The sequence below is a fragment of the Hypanus sabinus genome, chromosome 4, assembly GCF_030144855.1.
Source record: "Hypanus sabinus isolate sHypSab1 chromosome 4, sHypSab1.hap1, whole genome shotgun sequence".
In the NCBI taxonomy this organism is placed as follows: Eukaryota; Metazoa; Chordata; class Chondrichthyes; order Myliobatiformes; family Dasyatidae; genus Hypanus; species Hypanus sabinus.
Window position 1 is genome coordinate 114,350,944 of NC_082709.1, and position 25,074 is coordinate 114,376,017.

General features: G+C 42.8%; 1 protein-coding gene across 2 annotated transcripts in view; it reads right to left on the reverse strand.

Annotated features, from left to right (window-relative positions):
- LOC132393122 (E3 ubiquitin-protein ligase Midline-1) overlaps positions 1-25,074 on the reverse strand; it is a 393,698-nt gene that overhangs the window by 190,788 nt on the left and 177,836 nt on the right. Inside the window, exon 1 of one of the 2 annotated variants that reach the window (XM_059967949.1) lies at positions 7,034-7,568. The exons of the other annotated variant lie outside the window; for it this stretch is intronic. The gene's annotated coding sequence lies outside the window, so the exon portion shown is untranslated. Of the gene's footprint in view, positions 1-7,033; positions 7,569-25,074 lie in introns of those variants that run through there. 2 annotated transcript variants of the gene reach the window in all.

A 25,074-nucleotide genomic window follows, 5' to 3' on the forward strand; every position in this document is an offset into this window, starting at 1 on the left:
GCGAATGGGACCAATGAGAAGTAGGTCGCAACCTTCTGCTTTCTACACATCACCAAAGTCAATTCAGAGTTCAAAGTAAATTTATTATCAAGGTACATCTGTGTAATCGATTCAATTTCCTGCAGGCATACTCAGTAAGTATAACAAGATCAATGAAAAATCACCCAGAGTGCAAAGACAAGCAAACTGTGCAAATGCTAATAAATAGCACCATTACCCCCTTCGTTCAAGAGTCGGATGGTTGCGGGTAGTAACTAAATTAATTAAATTAACAAGAAAATAATGTCACAGCTGTTGGACATCTGAAATAGAAGCAGGAAGCATTGGAGGTATCCAGGTAGCACACTTGGAGAGAAACTGAGTAAATATCACAGGTCTAAAAGAATGCTGGCCATTGCTGCCTGTCATCGGTCTGTGATTCTGGCTCACTAGTACAGCAATCCTTCTTATTAATGTTTCAAATAAACACCTTCGCATCAGAGTCTAATGAGCCCAGTTCAGTGCAAGTTCGAGTAATTTGCTGCTTTCTTTCATCAACTGTTAAATCAGTCTGTTCACAGGATAACAATATTACTATAGTGGCATATGATGGGGCAGCTTCATGTGTTGTCAAGCTGTTACAACATATCACAAGCATCTCATCCATTGATCTCCTGAACTACCTTAGTGAGCACTAGGGGGAGGTCTATACCAATATCAGCAAGAGCTGCCCCCCGCCACCCCCCCAGCCACTCCAACTGTACACTCCTAACACACTCATGGCTTTGGGCGAGGCAATGCTGAACACTTTCCAGTATCAATTTGAAAGAAACTGAGCTTGTCTACTGTATGGTTCACAATTGCCTCTTTTCACCCAAAACCAGGGGAGGAGCAATGGGCAGAAAGTCTTTAGGAGATGTTAGTGTGGCCCGCACACTTTCTCATGTTAACCAGTTCAGATGCAATCAACTACCAGTCTGTCCTGACAATCCTAGAGCCAATTCATCAACAACAGTCCCACTATCAACTTGTAGACTTGCAACAGTCAAGTGGAGCATAATAAATGTTACATATCCGTCTGTATTTCCTATAAAAATTGACATTCCTGAGCTCAGATGGATTAATTACTTTTAACTGTAGTCTGCTCTCTGGCCAAGTACTATTTTGTTTCTGCCACATGTTTATCTCCTCAAGTGTATCCTAATACTCCCTGCAGATTTCTTTAATATTGTGTAGATCATGACCATAACACATGGCACAGTTAAAACTGTTTATATTAAATAATATTCATATTACTCAACAAGCAAGCTGCCAAAACTCTCAACATTTCAAAATCAATGTACTTATGTTGGTTTTGGCTATTACAGCATTACAGACAGGATACAAAGATCTCCACAGATGTATGGGACAGTATAGTTCATTTAGTCCAAATGACACTGCCATCTGTTCGTGCTTCCGAGATCTTAATGCCCCGTCACCATTGCTGATTTATCATGGGAAGAACTACGGACAGCATTTCTGAAGGACATTGATAATCTCCTAACAAGCTCTACGTGGACCATGCTTGAGTTAGAAATGAATTACACTGACAAGCTGGAGGTCCAAGCAGGCTGCATGATGAGACAGCTGTCTAATGGAAATGCAGAGGCCAGCTTCACTATTTCACTATGTATGGAAAATGGACCATCACAAATTCGACAATCATTTGAAGGGGAATGGCATCAAATAGACAGTAGTCAAGCCAGGAGCCCCTCACTATGCAATAAGGGGCCATCAACCTGAAATATTAGCTCTGTTTCTCCCTCCACTGATGCTGCCTGGCCTGCTGAGTATTTCCAGCATTCACTGGCTTCACCTCAGATCTCCTGCATCGGAGGTTCCCATCACCATCCTCTCAGGACAATGGAGGACAGGTAACAAATGCCAGCTGTGCCGATTAAATTTTGAAAATGAAGGCCATTACTTGAGCTTGCTGATCAAGAAAGCAACGATGGCAATGGCTTTCACCAGACATGCTCATTCTTCATCCACTTATCACAGAACTACAATGGGTATTGCTTGTTAATGTAGAATGGAGCTCCTTTTCATCTCACCTGTTGTAATTATTTACTGTTAACTATGACAGACATTTTTCTTTCCAGTTGTTTCTATCTGCAATCAAATTGATTGAAGGCTTTCAAAGATGCTTTGAGTTTGTTAGCTTCTTATGGCTTTAGAAATGAGAGAAGAAAAACTTGTCTTTTCAAAGCACTAGACATATATAGGAAATGGAGCAGCTAGTGTACATTTAAATGTCATAAAAGCAACGTGGCAAAAACTGGTTCATGTGGGGTTACTGAATAAGGGGCAGGCCACCCGAGTAAATATTCCAAACATTTTCCAAAAGAAAAAGAAAACCATGAAATTCTTATTTCTCAGTGAACATAACTGGAGCCACAGTTTAATCAGATGATTTCATATGGGGAGCTTGTTAAGGGATAAATTCTTGAGCCAGCATGGATGATGTGACCATGACTGTGGAATACGGCATTCTTGAAACATTACACAGCCTGTGACTTTAAAGGGAAATGACTGTGATTCCCTCAGAGACAGCTGAGGGAGTCTGCCCTCTACAGAGTTTTGAGTTACAGCTGCAGTCAACAAGGTAGTCACATCAGCCAATCCTAATCTCACACTCTCAGTCCTATTGACTTGGGAAACAAGAGATGTCCAATTTCAATCCAATCTAAATGAACAAATCTGCATTGTTTATGAAGGGCTGAGAAGCAGGGAATTGCATGAAAAAGCCAGGCCTCTGCTTTAACAGATAGGGCAAGCGATATCATTGTGCGTAGGCAGCCACCCAAAAACAATAATTGGAGCTTTCCAATACATCCTGAATTTCTAGCTGCAGATTTTCTGTAGAATGGCTCATGTGAGGGAGAGCAAAATTAGATTAGATGAAAAAAAATAAAGACCACATTGAAAAAACATTCCAGATCAATTAAAACAAAACCCTCAGACTGAATCAAGCAGAGTTTTCTTCTGGAAGATGCAAGGGTTAAATTCTGTGGGATGCTGAGTCAATGTGTCTGCATGCAGGAGATTAAAGCCTAAGGATTCTGCAAATTCCTCTACAGTATCTATTCAGGCTCATCTCCATTTGGGGCTATTGTCTGGCCGAGTCTGCACATAAATTCCTCACGGACTTTACTCCTAAGGAAGGAAATCCAGGGCAGTTGCTGAGAATGTGTCGAATTTGAGATCCCTCCCACTACGGTGTTGTGAACAAGACCACGCAAGAAATCTCCCCTCCAACCTATCACAAAGAAACCCCAGGTCAAAGTTCCCATCCACTGCTCTGTAACAGAAAAGTTTCAGTTGTGAGGTTTCAGCCTGCAAGAATACTTCACCGGAGACCAAACCTATAAATGGGATTGCCCTGAAGAACCCGGGACACAGTGTGGATGGAGAGAAAAGAGAGCAAAGTCACTCAGAAAAGATCTGGGAGCAAAAGAGGTTGTATCATCTCGAGGAAGCTGCAGTTGCTCAGTTTCTAGGCTCAGCGGTATGAGGGTGTAGACTACACAGATAATTTCCTGGTATATTCCATTACATAATTGCCTGCCTTTCACACTCACTCCAAAACAATTGACTGAACAGAAGTTGAAATTGTGGGAAATACTAAGCATCCATGAAGGAGGAATTCAGTGATTCCAGTTAATAATATATTATATGACCTGCTATGGTGCATTTGCCTACTTTTCTCTTGTGGAAGCTCAATGTTTTGTTGAATGCTTCCACTATTCCCAAGTTTCACATGCAGTACGTTTACTTTTGAAAATTCAGAAAAGGTAGGGTTTGTTTGGATCTAGTGATAGAGTAGTGAAGAACTGGCACATGGGCACAATACGACTCCAGTGACTTAGGTTTGATCCTGACCTTGTGGAGTTTGCATATTCCCCGTCAACTTCTACTGAATGCTCTGGTTTCCACCCGCATCTCAAAGGCATGCTGGTTGTAAGGATAACTGGCCCCTGTCCAAATAATCCCTTCATGTAGGTAAGTGGCAGATGAAATTGGGAAGATGATGGGTATATACTGTACATGGGAATATATTCAAAGGGAATAATTGGGAAACAGGATGGAAGGGGATGCTCTGAGAACTGGCAGGAACATGATAGACTGAATGGCCTCTTTCTTGTCATAAGATTAAAAAATGAAGAATACCACATTTGGAGTGACACATAATAACGCAGAATGAGATGGTTCAACCCATTGCGTCCGTGCTGGCTCCAATGGGAGCATCCCATTTGTTTCATTCCCCTCCCTGTATCCCTGCAATTTACTCACTCTCACACAGGCTCATTAACACCCTCTTGATTCTTTTTGTCATTAACACTGTGGGGTAATTTATGCAGCACATTAATCTACCAGCATGTCTTTGGAATAAAGAATGAAACCAGCGTCCCAGGAGAAATCCAGAGAGAATGTGCAAACAAATTCAGACAGCACCTGAGGTCAGGACTGAGTCTGAGTCACTGGAACTACCAGGCAGCAGGCTACCAGCCTAAAGGAAGGAGCAGTAAAGAAACATATCAGCTGTAAGGACATCTACATGATTGTGCAAAGTACTTCTTCAGAGTTTGGTATAGCCAGAGTCGGTGGTTGTACATCATACATTTTGTGTGATGCACAAAAATACTGATTTAACATTGAAAGTATGATTGTAACCTATGCTCCGTGTAGTTTCAGAAACAATAGGGATTGGTTTTAACAATTAAGATTGAGAGATAAATCTTGACCTAAACAGTAGAACCCATCTCCTTGCTCTGCCCTGAGAAAGCAGATTGGGATCTCTATTCAGTGTCTCAGCTGAAGAGTATCCTTTCCCGAGGGTGCAGCACTCCCTCATCCCTGCGATCCACAAACAATCTGTACGCAGGGGGAGGGTGGTTCGAAGGGATTGAGGAGAACCCTTCTCTCACCAATGTTGCTTGACCCTTGGAGTTCCTCCAGTAGATCGTTCTACCAGAGTCCAGCATCTGGTGTCTCTGCAGCACTGACTGAGATAGGCAACTTGTCGTATGAGGAAAGGTCAGACAAACCAGATTTGTGTTTGCTGGAGTTTAGGACATATGTAATTGAGACATATTCAATCTTTACTGGTCTGGACAGAGTGGTTATGCAGAGGATATTTCTTCTTGTGGAAGCAGCTAAATGTGTCAATTTAAAAATAATTCAAGAATGAAATGGGCATAATTGTCTCTCTCAGAAGTCATTAGTCATTGGAACTATCATCCTAAAGGGAGATGGGACCAGAGTCCTTGACCATAACAGGTTCTGCAGATGCTGGAAATCCAAAGCAAGGCACACAAAATACTGGAGGAACTCAGCAGGTCAGGTGACATCTATGAAAATGAATAACCAGTCTCCATTTCAGGCCAAGACCTTTCATCAGGACTAAGGCAGGGGTAGAGAGTGGCTGAGCATAGGAATGAGAGGCTATTGCAGGAGGGTGGGAGTTCAAGGCGGAGGTTATTGAATGGTAGAGCAGGGAGGAAGCACTGAGTGCCCTACGCCTGTTCCTAATAAGTTGACTCCGGAGCGGGCAAAATTATAGACCTCTAAATGAGACTGAGTTCAGTAGTGGTCAAGGACAGAACACCATGTGGATTCAATGAAGACTAATATCAGATGAAAGGCCAGTTCAGATTTATGCTTTTCTCCCACAAAAAGAGGGAAAAAAATCCAACACGCGGATTTCCATCCAGAAATACGCTTGTGCATACATTGGGAGCAGTTCAGACTTTAAACAGTTACGTGAAACCTTTAAGTTTCTTCAGATCTGCTCCTGATTTCTTACCTTGCTCCCTCCTAATAAACGCAAGCCAGCAGAGATGCTTCGGGGAGCGGGGTGGGAGGGGGGTGCGGAGAAGGAACAGGACGGAACTCGCTCAAACGCTGCCACTTCATCCAGCTCTGACCTCTGCAGGTTACCGGGAGAATCACACACTCACTCACTCACTCGAGACTGTGCTCAGGTGCTGAAGGACAAACGCGAGAGCTTGCACGATCGCACTGAAATAAACAACTGGTCTGAAACACAGGCACGGAAGGCTCGCAGGGCGATGTCACCTCCACATCCACAAAACAAACCAAACCGAAGCGCTTACACTTTTTAATACTGCACCACTGCAAGCAAATTGAGAGCTACATTGGAACAACAAATATGAAGGTTGGGATTAGACGCGCTTTCTTATTCCTTTGATTAAAGATGATGGAAATAAGTTATAATTAGCTTTCTAAGAAGGGCGAGGCAGGTTGAGAGGATTGAATAGTGGCTGTGCGCATGTTGGGTCTAGTCCGTAGGAGTGTGCTTGGTGGTTTCTCTGCCTGTTAATCGGTGGTGTTAAATCAGCCAAGGCAGCCCCAAATAACAGGACTCCAACTTCACCGGTACAGTAACACCAAAGCGCCGTCGCTGGCTCTTCCCGTGAGCAAACGGACACTTCCAAGGCCGAGCACGGACCCATGGGTAACTTTCACCACGAGATGAGAGCAGTACCAATTTCCCCCGACAGACCAAGGAAGTGACTGCTCCAAACCCATCCTCCAGCCCTCAAACGCAGCAATAAAGTTGGGTAGACTTAACTGGAATGCTTAAAACTCACACCTCTCTAATACAAGTACTGTAAAGTGATTCACCTTCTGCTCGGCGCTTGGCTGCTATTTAAAACCAAGTATACTAACAAACTCCTCTTTGTCCATGCTGAGGAATCCTTTCTGTTCCCACCATCCGACAAGCATAGGTTGCCATGGAGACACTGCACGTCTATTTGCTATACAAATGATCAAAGGGCCCAGACAACACAAAAAAAACTTGCCAGACTTCCTACTGGCAGGGCACTAATTAACTAACAGAAACTCAGGCCAGTGATTCCATTCACTTAACTGCAGTTAACAGCAATGTTCAGTATGCTGCCAAAGCCTGCGAGTACAGAATCAAATGGGAAAGCTCCAAACCAGCCCGAAGAGCTGCGCCACCGGAGCAGTTTGTTTAGAACGGTCATACCTGCTTCATCTTCAGAATCCCATTATCCACAGTGCACGAAGAAGTCTGCAGAGTCACAGTTAGTGGAAACTTGGCAGAAGTGGGAGGTTTATATTTAACCACTGCTCCCCACATTGAAGATCCGTCAGGCCCTCACGTTCTTTGTTTAAACTTTGCGCTGCCGCTCCTGCTCTGTGAGAAGTCAGGAAGAAGGGGACATAGCTGGCTGCCCTCCTCGTTTGAAACCCAAGCTCTGATCAGCTGCGGCGAGCTGAAGGAGGCTCTGACTCAGTCGCGCCAATCAGGCGCAAGGGGAGGAGGCTAACAAGTCCACACTGGATTAGGGAAGGTTTTATAGGTATTTCAAGATAAAGGGCAACTGAGATCAAAGCACGAGTTCGCGAATGTGGAGGAGCCACTATAAATTGCTGTATTCCTGCTTTTCAGATGGGCAGTATTTCAAAACTTGCTGCATAAGCAGACAAAACTTTGAGAGCCTCTGCGTCGGGGTGTGTCATGCGTTTCGCTGAAGTTCTTTGCGCTTTCTCACTGCAGTTCATCTCACCCGCTCGTTGAAAAGCAACAAGTAAAAAGCTTCAGCAGGTGCTTGCTCGGTAGAGGTGGGACGCAGGGACGCTCCCGTCCTCACAACAGAGATGACCATACTCTTACAAGCGGCCCCCAGAACAGTGGGACCACCAGCTCACAACAGCTACAATCGACAGAAGTAATAGGAGACAACTGTTTGCTTGCTTTATGTTTTGAGAGCCAGATTCGGTCATTAAATGCACAGAACAAAGATGCACGTACGTGGCGGTAATAATTGATTTCGAGGTGTTTTATAGCCAATGAAGTGCATTTCAGCTGTGTCAAAATGTGGAGAATTGGAAGATCGTTTTATGCACAGCAAGGAGATTAAAGCCAGCTAATCCGTTTATGTGCGTTAGCTGAGTTATAAAAGTTAGCTGGAAGGACTCTCTTTTGCTTATTCAAAGTAGCTCGTTAGGATTTTTTTTACACCTGAGGGGTATTTGAATTTTGGGGTGATGAATTTGACCACACTCTCGGTTCTGCAGTTGAGTGCTGGCCTGGATGAAAACCACAGCCTAGAAATGCCAGCACTGTGGCAGAGTCAGCCAGACCAAACTCAAGCCACTTTAGGACTGGATTTATTATTATCACATTTACCCAGGTGCAGTGGGAAAACTTGTCTTGTTCATACAGAACAAATATTTACACCAAGGGAGAGATCACTGAGCATCATGGAAGAAACTTGGTCAGGGAACGAGGAAGGAATCATTGTATTTATGGGACAATTCAAGGATTTGCATGTGATGGTGTTGGCTTTGCTGTCAGATGAAAATCTTGAACCCTATCCGATATGGATAGGTACGGGTTCCCTCACTAAAGGGAGGTTATACTATAGACACCTGTTCTTCAAAGGCTAGGTCACTTCCCTGGTTATCCTCCCTGGTGAGTTTAGCTGCCAATACCCACTGTTTGAGTGATGGGACACTCCTCCCTACCAAGCAGGAGAAACTTCCAGCTAACAAAGTAGTTTATACACAATTCATTTATTTTCAGTGCTACACATTTATATTTAGATAAAATTCTTTAAACACATTTAAAACTCACAAAGGCTTTCCGTCTTATAAAAGATTTTCAAATTACAAATGCTTTCTAAAACATGAAGGATTTCCAAAATGCAGGTACAACTCCTATAAGGTAAGAAGACATACCATTGAGTTGCTGACGAATGAATCACCTGTAGCAGAAATCAAAAGGCAGAGGAATTAATTCTAGTTCATCCTATCTTTCCGTCATTGTTCCCTGACCATTTCTAACAAGCTTGGCTGACCTCCTATATTTATACTGTTCTTTTGCTATTTGGAGACTACACACATGTGATGTTTTTCAGATACTTTTTCACACAGATGGTCTAAAAGTTTCTGGCAAACCTCCAAAAATCACAACCACCCAAATTAAAGCTGTGAAGGCCAAATCTCTGAGTACATTAATTTCCCAACTATTGATAGATCAATTATTTGATGTGCTAAGTGGCAATATCAATCTGGTCTGCAAAGTTTCTTGAGCTAAATAACTTTGCCAGTATTGACTCATTTGATGCAGGCCCTATTAACATCATCCCATTGTTTTACACTGCAACACCCACAAAATGCTGGTGGAACACAGCAGGCCAGGCAGCATCTATAGGAAGAAGCGCTGTCGAAGTTTCGGGCCGAGACCCTTTGTCAGGACTAACTGAAAGAAAAAGATCATAAGAGATTTGAAAGTAGGAGGGGGAGGGGGAAATGCGAAATGATAGGAGAAGACCGGAGGGGGTGGGGTGAAGCTAAGAGCTGGAGAGGTGATTGGCAAAAGGGATACAGAGCTGGAGTAGTTTTACACTGAGCAGTCAGCCCGAGTTCTGGGTTATAAATCTGTGCTCTATAGGCAGTGCTGTTTGTTTGTAAAGCAATCCTTTTAACTTTGCACTGCTTGCCAGTTACATTAAGAACAAAAGTTTTTGTTTACGACAAGAAGCTGTACCAATAATATTGGCTGGAAGTTCAACTTTTTGGTCATCAGTAATGTCACCAGATGTGTTAGAAAGCTGAGCTTGGCAATAAAAAAGGTACTCCTGGCCTTAAACAGTGAATATCCATGGCATGCAAAGACAAAATTATGTCTTGCAATTTGATTTTCATTGCTATATTGGCAATGATTGTTGCTTTCTCCAGTAACAATAAAATCATTCAGGTGGCTGGCATAACCAGAATGCACAGAGTGTCCTGAATAGGGAAATGTTGTGGCACTGGTGCTGACAGGGATATTCTGCTCCCTTTTCTTTCTCCACCAACCCCCAGTTTCTCTAATCCTCACTTGAAAACACTGACGTTAGCCAAGGTTACAATACAAATTCTTACCAAGTTCCAACTCTGCTGGGGCATGGTGATAGGTACACAATGCTGCTAGATTTGTGTTTTCTTAAGTTTTGAATTGAATTGACTTTATTTCTAACATCTTTCACTTACATGGAGAGCAAAAATCTTTATGTTACATCACCATCTAAATGTGTAATGTGCAATCATAGTAATTTATAAATAATTTATAATAAATAGAACAGTCAATGTAACAGAATTAACTCAAATCAGTGTGAGTTCATCAGTCTGATGGCCTGGTGGAAGAAGCTGTTCCGGAGCCTGTCGGTCCTGGCTTTTTTGCTGCGATACTGCTTCCCGGATGGTAGCAGCCGAAATAGATTGCGGTTGGGATGATTCGGGTCCCCAATGATCCTATGGGCCCTTTTCACACACCTGTCCTTGTAACTGTCCGGAATCATGAGAAATTCACAACTACAGATATGTTGGGCTGTCCGCACCACTCTCTGCAGAGTCCTGCGATTAAGCGAGGTACAGTTCCCACACCAGGCAGTGATGCAGCCAGTCAGGATGCTCTCAATTGTGCCCCCGTAGAAAGAATATGGGGGCCCACACCAAACTTCCTCAACCGTCTGAGGTGAAAGAGGTGCTGTTGTGCCTTTTTCACCACACAGCTGCTGTGTACAGACCACGTGAGGCCCTGTGAATGCCGAGGAACTTGAAGCTGTTTACCCTCTCAACCCCAGATCCATGGATGTCAATAAGGGCTAGCTCGTCTCCATTCCTCCTGAAATCCACAACCAGCTCCTTTGATTTTGCGACATTGAGGGAGAGGTTGTTTTCTTGACATCACTGTGTCAGAGAGATGACTCCTTCCCTGTAGGCCACTTCGTTATTCCTTGAGATAAGTCCAATCAAATTTAATTAGCAGATTGAACACAGTCATGGGTATACAGGGAGTAAAGGTGGGGACACAGTATGCAGCCCTGAGGGGCACCTGTATTGAGAGTCAGAGGGGTGGAGGTGAGGAGCCCACTCTTACCACCTGCCGGCAATCTGACAGGAAGTCCAGGATCCAGCTGCACAAGGCAGGGTGAAGGCCGAGGTCTCTGAGCTTCTTATTGAGCCTGGATGGAACTATGGTGTTGAATGCTGAACTGTAGTCCAAGAACAGCATTTTCACATAAGCATCCTTCTTCTCCAGATGCACAAGGACGGTATGTAGAGCTGTGGCTATTGCTCTCCTGAATGTAACAATTATTAAATGTACAAGATACCTTGCTCAGCTTATATGAGGGGTGATTGATAAGTTTGTGACCTAAGGTAGGAGGAGTTAATTTTAGAAAACCTAGCACATTTATTTTTCCTACATTTACACACTTAGTCCAGCGGTCGTGGAGCATACGGATCCCTTCTTTGTAGAAGTTGGCGTCATGGACCTCCAGAAGTGGTCGACAACAGGGGTGATTGATAAGTTTGTGGCCTAATGTAAGGAGATGTTATTAACTTCAAACTTTCTGCATAATCACTGAAAGAGTTCAACCGCTTGTGCACGTAACGAGAGCTGTATAACTCATCTCCTTCTGCCTTGGGCCACAAACTTATCAATCATCCCTGCTGTCAACCACTTCTGGAGGTCCAAGACGCCAACTTCTACAAAGAAGGGATCCACGACCGCTGGACTAAGTGTGTACGTGTAGGAAAAATAAATGTGCTAGGTTTTCTAAAATTGACTCCTCCTACCTTAGGCCACAAACTTATCAATCACCCCTCGTATATTATGAATAAAGTCTATCTTTGCAACACCACTTCTCAATATTTCCACCTTCTTCCCTGTCTGTGCATTAGCCTGGGGTTTGCAACTAGACCTCATGAGGCATCAGAGAAGCCACCGAACTTCAAGGGTCTGCCTATGTGGTGTACTCACACTGCTATAAGGACAGGGAGCACTAGACCAGGGACAATGAAAGAATGGTCAGTCATAACTAAATCATTGCAGCGTGCAACTTGGTAGGATTTCGATGTGCTTGTTACCCTTGTCCGTCCAAGTGGTGGAGGTCTCAGCTGGTGGTGATAATAACACCATTGATTGACAAAGAAGACTTGGCGGGTTACTGTAGTTGGTGTCAGCCTATACCCTGGCAAGAAATGGTGATGAGTCCTCCAACATGCAGTATACTGTATTAATGCCATTAGTGTACACTGGAGCATAGTTCCATGGTCAATGATCCAAACTGGAATGTACTCCATAGGACACTCATTCACGTCAGGAAAACAGTACTATGCTGAGGTACAGTTCTCTTGTCACTGATTAATACCGGAAAACGGAGCTACTGACACTGAAGTTGCAGGTGTAGGAATATTATTCAAATCCAACAGTTTCACTATTGTCTTCAGTATTGCAGTGACAGATTCCTACCCAGACTAGCTGCTGCGTGGCTCTGAAACTCACACTCAATTATCTCAGTAGGCTGCTACTATCTATTAAATATCCACTTAAAATTGATTATTATGGCACAGATGAAAGTAGAGAGCATTTGCGCCTGAGTATTATATTCTGAAATAGAATCTGCCAAAACTTGGAGTGAATTTGGAATTTCCTTTTAATCCCAGTGCAGTCAACAGTTGAATCTCTGGAATGATTAATTAATGGAGCCCAGATTCCAATGCTGTTTTGCAGATTAAATCACTGACATCAGACAAGTGAACCATTGCTTAAATTGGTTTCTGGAAAGATTCCAAAGCTATCTTCTTTTGAAAAACTCAAGACTGATTCACCAAAGATCATCCTAGTTAATAGAGGAAAGAGCTTAAGACTCTGTTTACATTCCCATATAATACCATTACTACATGCAGTGCAGTGTCATTGTATTGGTAAATGAAACAAAATTTTTGAAACTTTCAAATGTCAAACTATTCAGCAGTAAAGGGGGTAGTTTAAAGCAGTCAAACTCATTTCTTTTCATTTTTGATATTCATTCACATGGACTCCAATATTAAGCCTGTGGCTAACTTTCCCCTTCTAAAATTTGTCTTCTTGTCGCAAGAACTTGACCCCTTTCCTTCTCACAAATAGTTTCAGCATTAGTCTTTCCTCTTTATAGGACTATCAAAGCATATATCTAAACTACCTGCATTCAAGTTACACACACAAAATGCTGCTGGAACACAGCAGGCCAGGCATCATCTATAGGAAGAAGTACAGTCGACGTTTCGGGCCGAGACCCTTTGTCAGGACCCATCCTACAGAGACCGCCTGGCCTGCTGCATTCCACCAGCATTTTGTGTGTGTTGCTTTAATTTCCAGCATCTGCAGATTTCCTCGTGTTTGCATTCAAGTTAGTTGTCCTGTTCTACAAACTGTGCGAGGATGCATGCACAATATTTTAAAATGGAAATGTTGAGACAGATTGCAAAAACTATGAAGTGTTACCAAATGGGATTCAGACGTTTAACTCCACTTCTATTCTTCCTTAACAATTTTATGCCCTGAGGCAGATTTTCTGTCCACAAAATAGTGTCTTCTACTGTCACGTTGTCATATCTTTGAGTCACATCTTCCATTTTTAAATCCCATGTTTGTACGATCAATGGAAAATGCCTATGTAAACATGTCACATTGAAATTACATTGTACTGCCCATTGGTGGTGCCGTAGAACCTCGGATTTCTTTCTCAACTACTCAGCCTCCAATGCAAACAAATCTGCTCCCATAGGATACATCAAGATATATAATTCCTGGGGGGAGATGGGTGGCTCTCTCCCCAGGGACATTGTCTCTGATAAGGGAGAAGATGCTGATCGTCAAAGTCTCCATCATGGAAAGCAGGAGTCCTGCCTTCTCCATAAGGGTAGAGCTGATTCACCAGAATTACTCTGGTTTCTACAGAAAGCAAAAGGTAAATTCCCAAATATTAACTATAGCACCTTGTTCTAGCTTGCTTGATAGGCAAGACATTACTTCTCTTATGACCTGCAGCTCATGCACCGTGCCAAACATTTGCTCCCTCCACCACCAGTGCACAAGGGCGACAGTGTGCAACTCCCACAAAAAGCAATGCAGTTACTCACCAATCACACACCCCAAACTTATAATATCTCTCACCCAGAAGGACAGAGACAAAAAGTGCATGGGGATACCTATACTAAATGTTAGTACTACATTTTCTCCTCAAGTCACACACTATTTTTACCTAAAAATGTATTATCAGCCTTTTATTAGCCCCCTACCCAATGGCATGATGGGAGTAACTTCTGGGTTCAGTAAAGTAGCTCACTATCACCCGCTTGAGGACAGCTAGGAAAGGACACTATACAACAACTCTGTCACTACCTTGACTGGGAGGTGCAGGCAGATACTTACAGCATTTAAGAAGATTCTAGACAATCACATGAATTGTCAAGGCATGGAAAGCTATAGACCAGGTATATTGGATTAGCTTAGATGACAATACAGTGTTCAGCATGAGGGCCTGTTCCTATATCGTGTGACTCAGTGATCCCCAGAGAGTGAATGAAAAGCATATATCAACGAGTAAGAAAAGTCAACACATAATAGGGCTTGCATACTTTTTGAACCCTGTTATATTCAGTATTTTGGGCATGAGGTAACTGGTTGCTTGACTGACCAATTAGTGATCACCTTTTTGGGTGAGGTTTTTGTCTACACATCCAGTATGAAGAAATGAGGTGGTGGTGGAGGCATTATAAAGATGGGCATACAGGGTGATTATTGGTAGGTGTGTGGAGGCAAAGTTGCTTCAAGACTCTAGTTAAATATACAAGCAGGATTGGAATCCAAGTATTTACTAAGTACTTCATAAACTACTGAGAGGAATTAGTACTTAATGAAACACTTGATAAGTACTGGGGAAGTGAAGAACATGTAGGAAGGCCAAATCTTGTCTCCAGATTCCCACAGACTCGTCAGATAATTCTTACAGTCAGAGTGCCATTTTATCAAGTAACTTGCTGAATTCCACACCAAAGCGCCAAGCAGTCAAATGGAAAACAACTGTCAAAAGGGATGCCAAGAAAACAGCACCTGAAACCCAGAAGTCTGTTGTATTGGTGATGGTTGCCTGGGAAGACCAAAGGGTATTGCTGTTCATTAACAGGAAGGAAGCAAGTTTATTGTGCGCATTGTCTTCACACCACAGGGTCTACTGGCCCTTGGTCTTGTTCCTGGCATGGTATCACTCAAGGGGACTCAACAAAGATAACTGGAGAGAATGGTGGTGCTGAGGAAGCAGGGAGTCTCAGAAGCACCTGGACAGATTAGGAGAATGGACAAAGAAGTGGCAGTGGATTACAGTGTAAGGAAGCGCACTGCCATGCACTTTGGTAGAAGGGATGAAAGCATAGACTATTTTCTAAATGGGGAGTAAATTCAGAAACTGAAATGCAAAAGGAATTGGGAATGCTAGTGCAGGATTTCCTAAAGGTTAACTTGCAGATTGAGTCAGTAGAACAGAAAGCCAATGCAATGCCAGTGTTCACTTCAAGAGGACTGGAATAAGAAAGCAAGGATGTAATGCTGAGGCTTTATAAAGGCATCGCCCAGACCACATTTGGAATATTGTGAGCAGTTTTGGGGTCCTATCTGAGAAAGGATGTGTTGGCTTTGGAGCGGGTCCAAAGGAAGTCATGAGAATAATCCTGGAATGAAAAGGGTTAACATATGAGGACCATTTGATGGCTCTGGGTCTGTAATTGCTGGAGTTTAGAAGTATGACGGGTATCTCATTGAAACCTACTGAATATTGAAATGCTGAGGCAGAGTGAATGTGGAGAGGATGTTTCTAATAGTGGTAGAGTCTAGCACCAGAGGGCAAAGCCTTAGAATAGAAGGGCCTCCCTCTAGAACAGAGATAAAGGAGGAATTTCTTTAGACAGAGGGGTATGAATCTGTGAAAAATCTTAGCCACAGGTGGCTATAGAGGCCAAGATGTTGGGTATATTTAAAACACTGTTTAAAATGTTCTTAATCAGTAAAGGCATTAAAGGTCACAGGTAGAAGACAGAAGAATGGTGTTGAAGGGAAAATGAATCAGCCATGATCGAATATTGGAGTAAACTTGATTGGCTGAATGGCCTAGTTCTTCTCCCACGTCTTATGATCTCACCCCAAACCTCCAATCAAGCGATGGTTCTAGAGACTGAGTATGCATCATCAGAATCTGATTTGCATGTTTAAAGAGGATCTAGTGGCTTGGCTCAGGAGCCTTTATCCAAGAGCATTTTAAAACATATTCAAAAAGACTGGAGCTGGAAAGGAGTCATTTAAATCACAGTTCCCATTTAAATATTCTCTTCACTCAATTTAAAATCAGCCGCTAAGGCTCAATGTTGGTCATCCTATTGAGAGAAACTCCTGTATCCAAATGGTGCAAAAAAGGTAAAAGGTTCCCATGACAGGGTACAGCAGGATAACTCTGTGCAGGAGAAGCTGCAGTTTCAATACCTGAGGGTAGTGATTCACGGCAGAGCATCCTCAGATTTATTTGTGGTATAAAGGAGAGAATTCAATACGATGGTGATGTAAGATGGAGCTTGTAATATACTAGACATGTAATATGCACTCAGCGGCTACTTTGTTAGGTACAGGAATGGAACCTGGTATTGCCCATCCACTTCAAGTTTCGACACTTTGCGAGTTCAGAGATGTTTCTCCTCACACCACTGTTCTAACAAAGTTAGAAGTTTGAAGTTCAAAGTAAATTTATTATCAAAGTACATATATGTCACCATTTTCAATCCTGAGAATCATTTTCTTGTGGGCATACTCAATAAATCCATAATGGAATAATAACCATAATAGAATCGAAGAATGACCCCACCAACTTGAGTGTTCAACCGGTGTGCAAAAGACACAAACTGTGCAAATACAAAAAGTGAGTCGATAGGTTGTAGAAACATAACCTGAAGTGAAGTTGGATCCCTTGGGAACAAGAGCCTGATGGTTTGGGGGTAATAACTATTCTTGAACTTGGAGTTGTGAGTCCTGAGGTTCCTGTGCCTTCGTCCTGATAGCAGCAGCAAGAGGAGAGCATGGCCTGGGCGGTGGGGATCCCTGGTGATGGATGCTGCTTGGTTATTTGAGTTATTGCTACCTTCCTGCCAGCTTGAGCCAGTCTGCCCATTAATGAGGCATTTTTCTCCACAGAACTGCTGCCCACTCTGTGTTTTTTGCTCCATTCTCTGTAAATTCTAGACTCTAATTAAACCATGCCATAAGGCACCAATGCACATTCCATGATAAAGTCATTCTTCCCCATTCTGATGCTTGGTCTGAACAACAATGGAAACTCTTGACCATGACTGCATGATTTCACGCAGTGAGTTGCTGCCACATGATTGGCTGAGTGGATATTCGCATTATCGACCAGGTGTAGAGGTGTACTTAATAAAGTGGCCACTGTGTATATTATGCATACACACAGTAAATTATAGTTGGTAATGAGAGTGGTGAGCAGAAGAGCATCTCTGAAAACAAACTTTGAAAGGATAGGTTACAGCAGCAGAAGACTATGAACGAACATTCAGTGGAAACTTTACTCGGTATTGGAGGTGCCTAATGAAGTGGCCATGGAGAGTACTGTATACGACACAACCGTAGTGTGTTATATACGGTAGAGAGTGAACTTAGTCTATGATGAACTATGAGGGTTGACCTTTGGAAGGCACTATAACATGTAGATGCAATATTTACTTTGGGGGAGAAGTCAGTCCCCCACTACTTCGGGAAGTGTGTGGGAAGAATCAAATAGGGGGTGTCACTGCAGCAGAAAATAACTTGTAAACGGGGAACCACTGCAAACCTCAACGGGTACTTAACATCAAGGATGTGAAGGAGCAGGACTTGTCAAGGCCTGCCTTAACTGCTGGCTTTGCCTATCTTCATCTGCATACATCAAAAGGAAACTTACATTTATATAGCACCTGTCACATCTTCAGGACATCTGAATTGGCTTATAGCCGATAAAGTCCCATTATTGTTGTAGCAAAGATAAATAGCCGAGAGTACTCTGAGGTAGTAATGACAGTTGGGGGTTAGGTACAGACCTGAAAAAACATAAGGAACTCCTTTGTTTGTTAAAACAACACCATTTCATGCCCATACATTAACTAAATGGGACCGATGAAATCATAAAACATTATAACACTGAAGGATGTTGTTCAGTTCATTATATCCATGCTGGCCATGAAAGATCTTAGGTGAATCCTACTTTCCTGTCCTTTGTCCACGGTCAAACAGGTTATGCCTCAAAGTGTTCATACTGGTGGTGCTTTAGTGAGGTGAGATTTTCTACCTCCTCCACCTTTATAGGCAATAGGTTTTGTATCTCCACCATTATTGAAAGCTTTTTCACCTCAATGCCACCCTAATCCTTCTACTAAAGGAGCTAAATAATTGCTCTCAAGTATTGCCTGTTCAATGCATTAACCAAAGGTGACATCATAGCCAAACTCTCTCACTCTACCACCTCTGATGTGATTTGAACCAATAAATTTCAAACTTGTTACAAGAATGCTACCACTGAGTCTTGCCTCTTGCCTACCTTGAATTTGTTCTTCTGTCCTTAGCAGGAATTCTGAAATGTGCTGAGATTTGAGAGTCTTGGAAGGTGAGCCAGGACTTAATGTGGAACAAAAATTTAATTTCAAATGTCAAAGGATGCAGTATGTAAAGAAAAATATCTAATTGTTTCCAGAGATTTAAAAAATCCCTCTTACAGAAAGAAGATACCAAGGAGATAAAAAAACAAAGGTAAATGTAGATTAAATCCACATGTGGCCAATGTACAAATGTGCTACAGTCAAATCATTGGGAAAAAGCTGCAACCTTCTGTGTAATGGTAGGAGTATGAGATATATTAACAACAGTTTTTGAGTTGCCTTAAGTACAATGCTAGATCATTTTCTCAGATCCTTCTTCACTCACATCTGCCTTCCAAAAGTCACACTCCTAACTGCTTCAACTGCTACCCTAACTCCCAACCCAATCCTATGTCTGTGTCTGAAAACAGCTCTCAATCAGAAACTGGATTTCAGATTCAATTAATTTGTTTATCACATATACAGTACATTGAAAAATACATTGAACTGTATTGTTTGTGTTAACAACAAAACTATCTAAAGATGTGCCCCATTATGAGTAGACCATTACTTCAAGTATTCTTCACTACCTCCTGACTCTATGCTCAAACTCCCACCATCCACATGGGGCAGAGCTCACGACAGTGTCAAACAACAACTTCTCCCAGCCCATCAGTGAAACAATTAAACTCTTCCTTTCCTTTTCTTTTCAAGGTGGCTGGGATCCTGTCAGAGTTTGTGACCTATGACAGCATGAAAACTGTGCTTCTCCCTTTCTCGGAGCTCTCCGGTCGGCTACACTTTTGATATGTCCGCGTGCAAGCTGAAGTCAGGCGCTTTTGGGGTGCAGCTTTGCACAGCTTGTGTACAAGGATTCTCACAGGTGTCGCGAATTGAAACACCACAGGGAGCTTGTACGTTGGGACAACAAAAGAGGTTGCTGGCAACTGACTATAACATCAAAATAGTGACTGTTTGACTCCCCTCTCACTGTGAAAGGAGTGATTGCTGTCTCTCTGAGAGACAGAGAGCCCGGGGGATGTCGAATTGTTGGAATGAATAGTTAGCTTTGATGTACTGTAGACCATGTAAACCTCTTTGGAGGTTTTGCTTTTGCTTTCATAGTAGGTGGTGAAAATGCTGAGGCTATATGTTAGAATAAGTTGGGGGAGGCTGCTGTTAGTGCATGGCAACGGGGCAGGTGGCTTTAGAGTTCTTACATTTTGTTTCTCTCATTCATTCTTTTAGGTTTTTCTTCTGTTTCAAGGATATCTGGAGAGCACGAATTTCAGGTTGTATATTGTATACATTCTTTGATATTAAATGGCAACATTGAACCATCCCCATTTTTCATCTGCATGCTACCTGCTTCGAGCCAGATTCACCTTTCTCAACCACTCAAAGACACTTTTTGCACTAGATGAGCAGACCTCTGTTGTCATTGACATCTACTGTCTCCAGTAAAGCATCTCTTCAGATTTAAAACTGTTACACTGGATTCAGATCCCAGAGAATCTTGCATACCTCTGTTTCAATAACCTCCTCCAATCCAATGGCTCTTTGACATTCCATGTATCCCAATTTTAGCTGTTCTACACAGCTGGAAGCAACTTCTACTGCCCTTGCAGTGCACTTCTACACAGCTATGCAGTGAGTTAAACAACTTTCCAAAACTCACCCAAGACAGAAGCGTCCTTCAGGGTTTTTATTGAGATCTCAACCTTGTGAAAAGATTTTGCTGTTTCAAGGATGGAGATGAATGTACTTCAAATTAAATCAAAATTGACCCACACAAGAAATGATATAACAAACAGCTTGCGTACAGGAAGTGATGTTCATACAAAATGAACTGCACCTCTAGAGGCTTGGCATCCATAAGATATCAAACTTAACTAGTGAAGCTAATAGACACAGTGAATGGCGGTGCTGGCTAGAAGGGCCGAATGGCCTACCCCTGCACCTATTGTCTAGTCAACATTATCATTTCATTAAGTCTTTGGCAAAAGAAGGATAGACTGGTCTTGGAAACTATTTTACTACATTATCTTTAACCATTCTCACTTCAAAAATACTAGCCTTGAGGACATAGTTGCTTGTGGTAATGTCTGATGAGCAGAGAGGTGATATGGAGATTACCTGGAATGATGAATGGGAAAGTTACCTCTGAAGTGAGGTAACAGCAGCATGAATTTGTGGGACTTTTCTCCCCATTCTGGGAGCTGTCCAGTCAGCCGTGTTTTTGATATGTCCAGCTTTGGACTGAAGTTGGGCGCCTTCAGCTCATCTCCCAGCTTGCAGTAGCTGTCAAAGTCAAAAAAGGGACAGGGTTTACTAAAGGGATTTTGTTTAGGGGGAGGTTCCTGCTTTGTGAAGCATGGCACTTCCTCTGCATAAATCTGTCTTTGAACAACAAGAGGGATTTGAACCTTCTCTCGATTCACTTTCTCTCACTGACAAGTTGCTTACAAATGTGCCAATCATTGTAAAGGCTGTCTTTAGCTACTCCTGCGAAGGAATGAGCATTATGAGAGAGCTGGGCAATTGTCCTGGCTTTCCAGCTTGAAAAACGCTCAAAGCGTGCACTGCCAAGTTGGAGTGGTGATAAATTAGTGATGTTAGTTGAGACTTGAGGAAGTACTTTCACATCGGCTAAATTGAAAGTTTCCTGCTGACTATGCTCTTGTTGGGGGTCAGCCAGGAATGCAGGGCTAGTCAACCATGAGGAGAAAGTAAGCTAATTTGTTTAGAGCCCTCTTGTGGCATGATCAGCCCTGTTGAGATCAGTAGGAACATAATTGCATTAACTCCTCTGGGTTGAGCACCTGATACGTTGGATCCTATTATACACATAAACGTAGAATCTTCTTGGTTCATTAAATATACAGTATAACTGAGCACAAACTTGCTGTTGGTAAAAAAATGTGATATCAACAGGTTCTGCATCCAGCTCTTCAGTTATCATCTCTGCCTTCTCAACCTCTAGAACAGCAGTAGTGAGTTTAAGCCTCGGTTGTGAGATCTGGTTTGGGAGCAGGCTTTTCCTTGCCCAGGATGAATCTAACTTCACTGTACTCATCAGCATCTGAGAACTTCAGGTATGCGACAGCAGCAATAGCTTTAGTTGACACATCACAGAAGACGCAGATTGTTTTCTTCTAAGCTCCAGATAGTGGAATTATTGTGAAGGGTAGAATGCCACTGATGCTACTGCTCAATCTTCTCCTGAGGGAGTGGGCATCCCTTCTGCAAGTGTTGCTGGTCCACTCTCTCGACATGAAGTGTCCCTGGATACCAACTGGTTCAGCAAATCCAAGAGAGTCAGATAAGCTGTTGATAGTCAATAACATGCCATGATGTGTAAAGGGTCTTTCAGTATCAGCAACCTGGAAAGTTAGGCTGTAAGTAATAAGGTCCCATCTGAGATCAAAATTCTAGCCTTGAGGACATAGTTGCTCATGGTAATGTCTGACGAGCAGAGAGGTGACATGGAGATTACCTGGAATGATGAATGGGAAAGTTACCTCTGAAGTGAGGTAACAGCAGCATGAATTTGTGGGATTTTTTCCCCATTCTGGGAGCTGTCCAGTCAGCCGTGTTTTTGATATGTCCAGCTTTGGTCAGATCCTCAGAAGGGAAATGTTTCAAGACCTCAGTACAGTTGGGTGTGATTACGTGCAATCTGAGGTTAGACAACACAAACATGCCTTGCACTACTTTCAGCATTTTGACTGCTCTTTATACATAACAAAATAATTTAAGTCTACCTTCAATATAGAAATCCCTTTTAAGTACCTCCGTGCTTCAGTCCAGAAGTTTTTCTTCTCCCTCAATAGCTGTCCATTTAAGGCCAAGGGTTGCCACGGCTGGGGGGGACAGTTACAAAAACATAACTCTCATGCGGTACTCCAGAATCTTGACATCCATTTGGTGGCCACATTGGTGGTTTCCTTCTCAATGTGCGACTGAGGGCAGGAGTTCACTAAGGGCCTGCTCTCTGGTATTTGGTAGGCGTTGTCACTGAGAGTGGAAAGCAAGGGGAGATACACAACTTTTTGACTTGCCTTTGCTAAACTCTTTGTTCATGATCTGAAGCAAGACCTCACCTTGATGGCAGTTGCCAGCTTATAACCATCTTCTCAGTGACAGGAGACCAGCTTGACTCAACCTGGTTGAATAGGGGTAAGTACATCACGGTGCTTGGTTAACCTACCTACAATCTTCTCTTTAACACGGATTCTTCACAGCAATTCAAAAACTTGTGAGCCTGTTCTCCTGGATGTTATTCTTAACCGTGCTGACTGTTGGCTCATGAACGCCATTATGTCCAGGTCCAGACGTTGTGGGTAGTGAAATGTGCTGTTCCTGGGCTTTATATGGATGGATGGTGTCTCTGCCAAGCAAAAGTAAAATCTCAGCAGGAAGTGAAGAGGGCTGATCTTGTCAGAATAGCTTTAACATGTGAAAGACTGTGCTGTGATTTCATCCCTGTTGTTGGGAATATCGTCAAACTGAAGGAGAGTTGGCAAGGGTAAGAAGACGTCCTCTCCTAACGACTCCATGACCAATCCACTGGATTTTCTTCTGGCAACTTCTGATGTTCCAGAACATGTCTTTAGAGTGTACGTGGAAACAAAACTTTGAATACTGAGTGTGTCAAAGAATGTCGATTTTACCAATGACACATTGCACTAATCATCCAATGTCACTTGCGCCTTTATCTTTTGCTCATGATGTCCTTTTGGGTAGATGTTAACTAGACATTTATCAGAGTAGGATTTGCTTTGGACATACCTCTGAGCGTGAGGAAGTAACTACATCTGATGGATGCTCAGCTGGCTCCCCGTCATGCTCTGTTGGGGTGTGCTGGGACAGGTAGCCCAAGGTGCCAGCCGGAATGAAGGTCATATCATGTGAATGAAGTTGATATGGTCACCATTGCACTCAGTGCTGTGTAGGATTGCTTTTCAGTCGTTTGCTTGGTGTGCTGTTGAAGCACAACACTTGAAACATTGAATGCTCTTTTAGAAAGTGTCATCGGTCTGCAAGCGGTTTTTCTCTGAATCCTCTGCATTTCTTTCAAGGCTGAGGTTGCTTATGGGCAGGGCATTGTCTATCGAGGTTCATCATAGAGCCTTCTACTTCAGTTTTGTTGACTGTAGTAGGAGTTTTTGCTGGAGGTCTTTCTTTGAATGTTGTGTTACAGAGGTTGAGAGCAGAAAACTAGAGTCATTTTGCGTTGGCAGATGATTTCCAGAAAGATAAACTTGGTGGATAGGGGCATGATGCTTTGTTTTATAGCTGAAGCCTTCAGGTAATCCTCATTATTGTGGCTTGAAGTTCTGACAACAGATCTGCAAGCTCCTTTTAGTTTCCATAGTTCTTTATGTAAGAGCTTTAGAAAATTATCAAGTCTGCTGAAGAGAGATTATTTGATTACCTCTGGAAAGCCATAGCATTGGTACAGCCTCTGCCGCAGTATTTGTAAGCCCCTGGTTGGATTACTAATGTGAACTAACCTACTACTATTTTATTCTACTAGATCTAACCTAACCCTTCCTACATGTTGCAGTGATCCCCACCCTTTGCAGAAATTGTGAGGGAGTGTCTTTGAGTGGGGAGGGGGAAGAGCAGTCTGGGATGACATAAATAGCCGGGTATTATGGTTTGAGTGAGGGGCAAGGGCTAATCAGGGGTAAGAGTGGGGGGGGGGTGCCTTTCCCAAGGCTGTGGCATTGGGAAAGGACCAGGACCTTGAAGATGAAGCATGTTAGGAGTCTGGGCTCTGAGCTCTGAAGCTCTGGTGGGTTGGAGTGCTAGGGCGATGAAGTGGGGGATAGTGAGTCAGACCCATGTTGGGGTGGGGGCACCTGAAGAATCAAAATGAAGCCGTTATCTCTGATGCTAATGTCTGAAGACCAATCTGACCTGCCCTCACCTGTACCTCTGATGAAGCAGTACTCCCTTATGATATAGTGCTCAAGATTATGAGGTATAGTACTACCTGCAGCCCTCAGTCTCTCAAAATGAAGAACATCTTATACTCTGTAGACCTTTGATGTAGTAAAAGACAGCATAGTGGCTGCATAGGTCAGGACGTACAAAAAACGTGTAAATAGTCATTTTAGAATAGCTATACCTAAGACAACATCAGAAATAATTTAAATCAATGGGGATGTTTCCTCTTGAAGGGAGAGAGCATACAGACTATAACTGCTAGAACTATTGTTGCTGCCCTCCAGTATTCAATGTGCAAGTGGTTCCTTGCACGTACAAATGTACTACAAAGCTGTAAGTATCTCTCAGCCTGCATGTAGTGCTCTCCCCAGCCCCAGCTAATGGGGGGGGGCAGATATGACTGTGCCTCTTTGTACATCAACATGAAAACTGTATCAACGTGGTCTTCCAGCTACCTCAAAGATGAGAGATGGATACGAACCATAAAAGCTGGTATGTACAGACGTTGTGCTACGAACCAAATTGATGTTCTGGCCTCTTTTTGGGACGGTGGGCTGTACAAAACCTTGCTGCTTAGATAATTGACTTGAAAGTCATGACAACATTTGATTATACTACCGGGACTTT